At 36.8% G+C, this 7,500-nt stretch overlaps 1 long non-coding RNA gene across 3 annotated transcripts in view; it reads right to left on the bottom strand.

Annotated features, from left to right (window-relative positions):
* Nucleotides 1-3,011: 3,011 nt before the first annotated feature.
* Nucleotides 3,012-7,500, bottom strand: part of LOC138058093 (uncharacterized) — a 6,072-nt gene continuing 1,583 nt past the window's right edge. For all 3 annotated transcript variants that reach the window (XR_011133789.1, XR_011133790.1, XR_011133791.1), the window contains one exon: nt 3,012-3,398. This is a non-coding gene — a long non-coding RNA (uncharacterized lncRNA). The remainder of the gene's footprint in view (nt 3,399-7,500) is intronic.

Raw genomic sequence — 7,500 nt, 5'->3', positions numbered from 1 at the left:
ATCAAAGTGGCAAGTCTGAATTGTTTAAATAAGTGCTATTATGTTCCACTTGTTTTATTAACTCTTTCATTGCCTTTGAATGAACTGAAAGTTTTGTAATAATTAAAATCCAGTTTCTTTTCTTCATAAATATTTTGTCATTACCTTAGCTAATTTTGATGCCCAGAAAGCTGAAAATTGTATTTCCAAGCTTCTAGATTTCACAATTTTAAGGGGGAGCATGCCCCCAAACCCCCCTACATGTAGGAGAGGCAGCCTTCTGGTTGACTTATTCCCACAGCAGCCTATTCTATGGGTAGACACCTACTCAAAATTTTATTGAAAGCCCTGATATGGTCGATTTAGTGGCCATTTCCCATTGAATTTCAATTACATGTACTTACATCATTCACATGCTTGTCATCAATGTCCCGGTATCTGTGTTCTACACAGCAATCATTACACTGAAAATTGATTTGGTCCTTTTAACCTTATGACAAAAATTATATGAATGGTTGCTTTCACATTAAATTTTTTATTCCTTTTCAGATTACAATTGAGAGATTGGCAGTATGTTCCCAAGGTAAGTAAACTTAGGAAATAATTTGATAATATGGTGTCTTAATTTCCCACACCTCGTTCAATAACTTACTTGATCGTACTGGCCATCCACTACCCATTGAAGGTCAGCTCTTAATATAGGAGACAGCTTAGAGCAGTAAATAGCGGCTGCAGGTATGCATGTTACATTTCTAAAATATGTGGAATGTAAAAAACGTTTCAAAGGCAAATTTTGGTGTACAATGGTCTTCGTCGTTTACATAAAAGCTTTTCACTTGCTGTTCACAATTATGATAAGATGCAAATGAATCATCTATGGCTGACACAAATGTATTTTTATCAGTTTTACACCCCTTATTTAATGCGGCAAGCAAATGATGTAGAGGTAAAACCAGGGCTGACTGTTTTGAGTACTGATGGCAACAAAATTCATGGTTTAAAAAGAACACTTGAAAATCAAAAACACCAAATCAGAGAAATCAGAGGTAAAGGAGGTAGATAATTCTGTCAATACAGTGTCAGACACTACTATATTTCTACAAGATAATGTGGAAACCACACATTGCTACTGTGCCTAGAAACATATCAAAATCTATTGGCATAATTTATAAAGCAAGCTTTAGCCTTCCCATTTCCTCTTTGTGAACCTTGTATTTTTGCTTAGTTTATCCTTACAGTATCTTGTTTACTGCATATCAGGATGGGTATCGACCTATCCTTCTAATCTAAATCGCATATTTTTACTTCAGAAAAAGGTTTTAAGAATCATATCAAAAAGCGCACTCGATGCTCATACTGAACCAATATTCAAGCAGCTGAAAATTCTGAATCTTAGTGATATTTATCGATCTCAAGTTGGCAACTTTATGTTTTCTTTTAAGAAAGGCCTCCTTCGTGATGCATTCAGTGAGATTATAATACTAGAAACTCCAATTCCATTTACTTATTTTCTTGTAGAACAAATATCCGTGTTCATCAAAATAAAGGAGCCCTTTATTTGCAAAATACAGCTGAATTGTGATGCTGTTGTTCATGAAGTGCTGATGTGGAAAATTTGGTTTATCAAACGTGTTGAAACAGGGAGAAGATTGGCGGACTGCTTTCACGAACACCAACAAGATGTTGAAAAAATGACACAGCCACATCAAAACCAGTTGGGCGCCATTTTAATCTTCCCAATCACTCCCACCAAAACATGACAATTTGCGGCCTATCTTACAGTTTATACCACCGAAGCCAAGGCTGCTGCCTAAGAAAATTTTAAAGGGGCCCTCAGAGCTAAACGCTGAGAACTTAGGAGCCCAACATATGAAGTGAGAGGTGTTGCTGTGAAAAATTAAGGCGCCCAGAGCTATTCTTTGGGAGCCCCAGGCTACCGGGCTCCTGTTAGGCAACAGCCTTGACCGAAGCACAGAAAGCCGTAAGAATCTGGAACAAAAATTCATCTTTCAACTAGGTACACTCTATCCCCACGGAATCAATGAACGCCTCTCATGCTATTAATTTATTCACAAATTCATGTTACCATACTTCCACCAATGGCAAAGCTCTTCCGCACCCGCACCCACAATTCGTCTATTCGCTCGGACTAAGGGCTGACGCTTGAAACGCCAGCTTTAGAAATTGTTCACGGTGGTAATTAACAACCTCTATCAACACGTTTCTTTAGAAATTAGAAATTTGTAAGTGCTGATGTGGTTGATTTTCCAACAAGCAGCTTCAACTATTGTGAAAGAAGGCAATGTAGAGCAAACTTTAAGGCTGGATTACTTTGTAGTTGTAAGCAAAATTATAAACAAAGGTGAAACACTGGTGATAGACAGGGTAAAAAACCATGCAAAATAGCTAAAAAATGTTGATCAGAGAAGATGTCAGTTATGAAAAGCTAACAACACAATCGAAAACTTCCTTCCTCTTTAAGCCACATGATACAAAAGAATGATTGTTAAGATGTTCAATGGAGAATTTGCCATCATTTGTTAACCCTGTTCAGTTTTCTCAAATACACCTGTACATACACCACAGCAACTTGGCAAACCATAGAAGGGCATGGCAATTGTTCATTTCATGCAATTCATGTTCAGTTACTGGCCGACAAATGTACATGTGTCAACATGTTGTAACAAAAAGGATAGTGGAACATATGATGGCTATTGAGGGTGCACTGCAACCTCACACAAACAGCTCTTTAGATGATTATTAATTTAGTTCGCAGTGGGATGAAAAAGCAGAAAGTTTGGGGAACAGACATAGAAATTCTGACAGTGTCTTTGTTGTTGCAAATGAACATTTACGGGTACACCAAAGTAGTTTCAAGCTTTAAGTGGCAAAAGTTCTCAAGATCAATGTTTGGGGAAAACGTTCCTCAAAATAAAGGAGCCCTTTCCATATATTTGCAAAAATAAATGTACACCAGGTGTGCATTATAATGTTGTTGTCAAGGTTTGTACCAATCAAGCAGACATTTGTGATACATGCTCTGGATATTACTGTATCAAGTCACCTATCAATTCTAAAATGAAGCATAGTATCAATATGGACAACATTTCTTCTGTAAAAGTCCAAAACAACATACATCAAACTTCCAAAAGACTGTCAGTTCACTTTGTATTAGTGCCAAACATGTCATGAAGCATGGCCCTTGAAGTCCAAACCAAAATCACCAACCACATAGAGTGTAGGCTGATAAGGGTACTCCCCAACAATTTTTCTGCTGGCAATAACATGATACCATCCACTGTCCCCAAAGAGCTGCAAGATTTAACACAAACGGAAAAGATGCTGATTTGCTGTGCCCTTCCAATCATAAAAGTGTACATGTATGTAAAGCCAGGAGGTCAGCATGGTTATTCAGGACACTGTATAAATTTAATGCAGAAAGTGACAGAGTTAGCCCAATCAATGCCCAGATACCTCAAGAATATCCCACTTATCATGGTACATGTAACTATGAGTGGGAGTAGTAATAGCAAATTAAAAGATGTTATTGTTGGAAGAAATAATGTCAAACAAGCATTATCCTCATTATGCAAAAATTACATGTAACTTTGATTCAGATTCATTAAATTCTTCACCAGTCAATGGAATTCCTGGTGATCTGGAAGCCACAGACACTGTTGTTACTGATGAAGGTGATGACCATGTGTCGGATGACAGTGATGTTGAGGATTGAAGACTTGTTTAATTCAGAAACAGTAACAAGTTGTTTGCTACCTCAAACTGAATATCATCAACTTGAAAATGAAGGAATTCAAAATGAAATTGCCTCAGAGAAACCTAGTTGGCCCAATGTTGGAGATGATCCTCTAAATGAATATACCACCCCATTCCTTGCCACGTTAGCTTTTCCAACTTTTTTCCCAGATGGTAAAGGTGAACTGACAAATCAATCTTTCTAAAGAGAAGTTTCTTTGGTCAGTAAAATTCAGCATCTGTTAAAATTTGCTGAATGTGTAAATGACATATTTAATTTTAGGTTTATATCACATCTTACAAGTAGGTTAAATCTTATTGGGCTCTACAATTACATGTAATTCAAAGAAAATGGACTCTACAGTAGTCAAGTGTTTTCTTAAAGCAGAACCCTGGTGAGGCACACCTGACATTAACAGAAATACAAAGAAATAACACATCAAAGTCGTTTATGACAAAATTGTCTAGACATGTGGGAAGCATTACTGGGAGTTCAGCATATTGGCACACCAGGGTGCAACAAGATTTAAAAACTAGCAGAAACGTCTTTTTATGAATCAGAGGATTCTAGTCTTTTACGTTGTATAATAGATACCAAAAATGCTGCAAGCAAACTTTGCCAGTATGTAAACTCTAGATTAAGCCCACTATTCACCTTTGCAAAAGACAACATGCCAAGATAACTGATTTTGATAGTGACCATGTAGACCTTCTTAACACTGTTCAGTGGCACACACTTTGTAGTACAAAATACATTATGTACTGTTTAAGATGTCACACAGGAAAGGACAATGCAATGTCACTTTAAGTATCCATTTGAACTGTGTAATGAGACAACATTAGTGTTTGAGCCTGTGCAAACTATGGATAAATGCTGCAAGCAAACTTTGCCAGTATGTAAACTCTAGATTAAGCCCACACTATTCACCTTTGCAAAAGACAACATGCCAAGATAACTGATTTTGATAGTGACCATGTAGACCTTCTTAACACTGTTCAGTGGCACACACTTTGTAGTACAAAATACATTATGTACTGTTTAAGATGTCACACAGGAAAGGACAATGCAATGTCACTTTAAGTATCCATTTGAACTGTGTAATGAGACAACATTAGTGTTTGAGCCTGTGCAAACTATGGATAAAACACCACAACTCAAGGCAAAGATAATTACAATCGAAGACTTCAGTTGCAAGGTTAGAGAGCAAACTGTGATATTCAAGCAATAATTGATGGTCATAAAATTAATGTATAGAATTATTCTATACATTAATGATGATCAATTATTGTCTTTCAAAGTACAGAGCAAAAGGTGAACCAAGGTCACCAATGCTAACTAGTACTTTCAACTCCGTTATAAACAATGTCAATGGTACTGTCAATTGGATCACAGAAAGCGTTGAAAAAGATTATAATGAAAACAGTTGGACAAGATATTTCAGTGCACAGGAAGCTACATGTATGCATTTGCTGTTATCATTAAAACTCTACAGTACCACATTCATACATGTAGTTTACCTGTTACAGTGCTTGAAATGAAATAAAAAATTCCAGAATACAGGTATAAGAAAGGCTCTTGCATAAAGAACATTTTGTTAATTGATAAATATTCCATGCTTGATCAAACTACAATGGGTTGGATACACGGATGTCACAGACAGGCACATGCAATCAGACAAATTATTTGGTGGAAATTCAGTTATTGTTATTGGGGATCCTGCCCAACTTCCTCCGGTTGGTAAGACTTTATACCATTCTAAACTGTCAACAGCTACAGGAGAACAAGGCTATAATGATCATCAAATATTTGTTCGTATTGTTCTTTCTGTTATTCAACGAGTGATTGGCTCCAACCATGATCAAATTTTGTTTAGAGAGTTGTTATTGAGACTATGTAACGGGGAAACAACTCAAGATGACTGGAAACAGTTGTTAAGACAACCTCGAAAAGTGTCAGATATTGACCAATTTAAAGATGGTTCACATACTATACCAATGCAGAAGTAGCAACATGCAACTATGCCTGTTTGCTGAAATTGAAACAACCTATAGCTGAGATACATGCTAGTCAGTCAAGTGAGCTATCCAAGAAAATTAGTGCTGAAGAAATGTTTTATTTGCAGCCAAAACTGATCCTTGCTAAAAGTGCTCAAGTCATGCTAACAATGAATCTCTGGCAAACAAGAAGTCTCTGTAATGGCTCCACAGGAACACTAGTACATATTATTTATGAGACCAATCATCAACCATGTTTATTGCCTGCACGTGTAGCAGTAGTTGTTGAGTTTGATAAATACAATGTAGTCTGGCCCTTCAATGACAAACATGCCATATTGCGTTCCAATTCCATCAATAAGGGCTACTGTAAACATTGCAAATACTGTACACGGAAGGCAACAATTGCCCTTAACTCTAGCTTGGGCATTGACAATCCATAAAAGTCAGGGAATGACCTTAGACAGAGCCTGGATAGCTGTAGGTAAAAAGGAATCAACACTCGGTGTAACATATGTTGGAATCAGTAGAGTGCATAATCTGTCATCTTTAGTAATTGAACCAATGACATTTAAAAGGTTTTCAAACATTCAAGATGAGATCCACACATGGCCCGGGTTCCTCAAAGCATGGTTAGCACTAACCAGCGTTAAATACCATGGAAACCTATAGGTTTTGATACCTCTTAACCAACGGTTAGCGCTAACCAAGCTTCCAGCAGCCGGCCCCTGGTGCTTAAGGAACAGACTCACCTTACACACGGAAAAAACAGAAACTTGTTATGATACCCGGTAGTGCAAAAACAAAAATTTGTGGGTCCTTTATTGCCATTAGGTGTGGGGAAAGGTTGCTTGAATATACATACAAAGTAAAAATGCTGGGGGGTTTTATTGATAGTAGATTAACATGGAAGAACCAACGCAACTTAGCTATAATCTAAAAGCACTGAAAAGGATAAGATTTCTTCCCACACAACTTTTAGAGGAAATATATTTTAAACCTGTGCTTTCAAGAGTGACCTACTGCATAGGAGGAGTATGGGGAAATTGCTCAGTATCTATATTCAAGGAACTGGAGAATTTGCACATCAAAGCAGGACGAATTATTCACAATTTATCTCCCTACGTCTTAGATCGTGACGTCTTAGATCGTGACGTCTTGGATATCAATTGGGAGACTGTAGGATATATTTATAAACGTAGGCTGGCTACCGAGGTGTGCAAGACTAAGTTTGGTCTGAATGATAGATTACTCCCTTTTATCTATTTTACTTAATCTAAAAGGAAGGGTACTCTCTGGCCCTTAATGGCATAAAATCAGACTGCCAAAGAAATAGTTTTTATTTTAGAGCTGCTGTTGTTTGGAACTCACTCAATAGGGCAACTAGGACATTAGAGAAACTAGACTTTTTTAAAGCAGCACTTAAATGTGATAAAATCCAATTAACGAAAGTTGCCTTTACAAAGGGAACTATTAATAATTACAAGAAGGACATAGCTGAATTTATTTCTTTTTAATTCTTTTTTTTTTATCATTAGTATTGTAATTATTAATTGTATATATCCATAAGTAATTTTTTTAATATATTTATACATTGTTTGCCTTCAATAACTGTGATTTAGGTGTAGTCTGCAGTCTGCAAGTGTCAGACACCCAACCAGGCATCTATTCCATGATGTATATACCACAACACCAAAATGTTGATGTGAGAACAAACACACCATAGCAGCAAGACGTTGATCTTAAAATATTTTACTATAGTTGATATCAACC

Source organism: Montipora capricornis, chromosome 7 (assembly GCF_036669925.1).
Source record: "Montipora capricornis isolate CH-2021 chromosome 7, ASM3666992v2, whole genome shotgun sequence".
NCBI classification, from domain to species: Eukaryota; Metazoa; Cnidaria; class Anthozoa; order Scleractinia; family Acroporidae; genus Montipora; species Montipora capricornis.
This window is presented reverse-complemented; position numbering and strand designations above follow the sequence as displayed.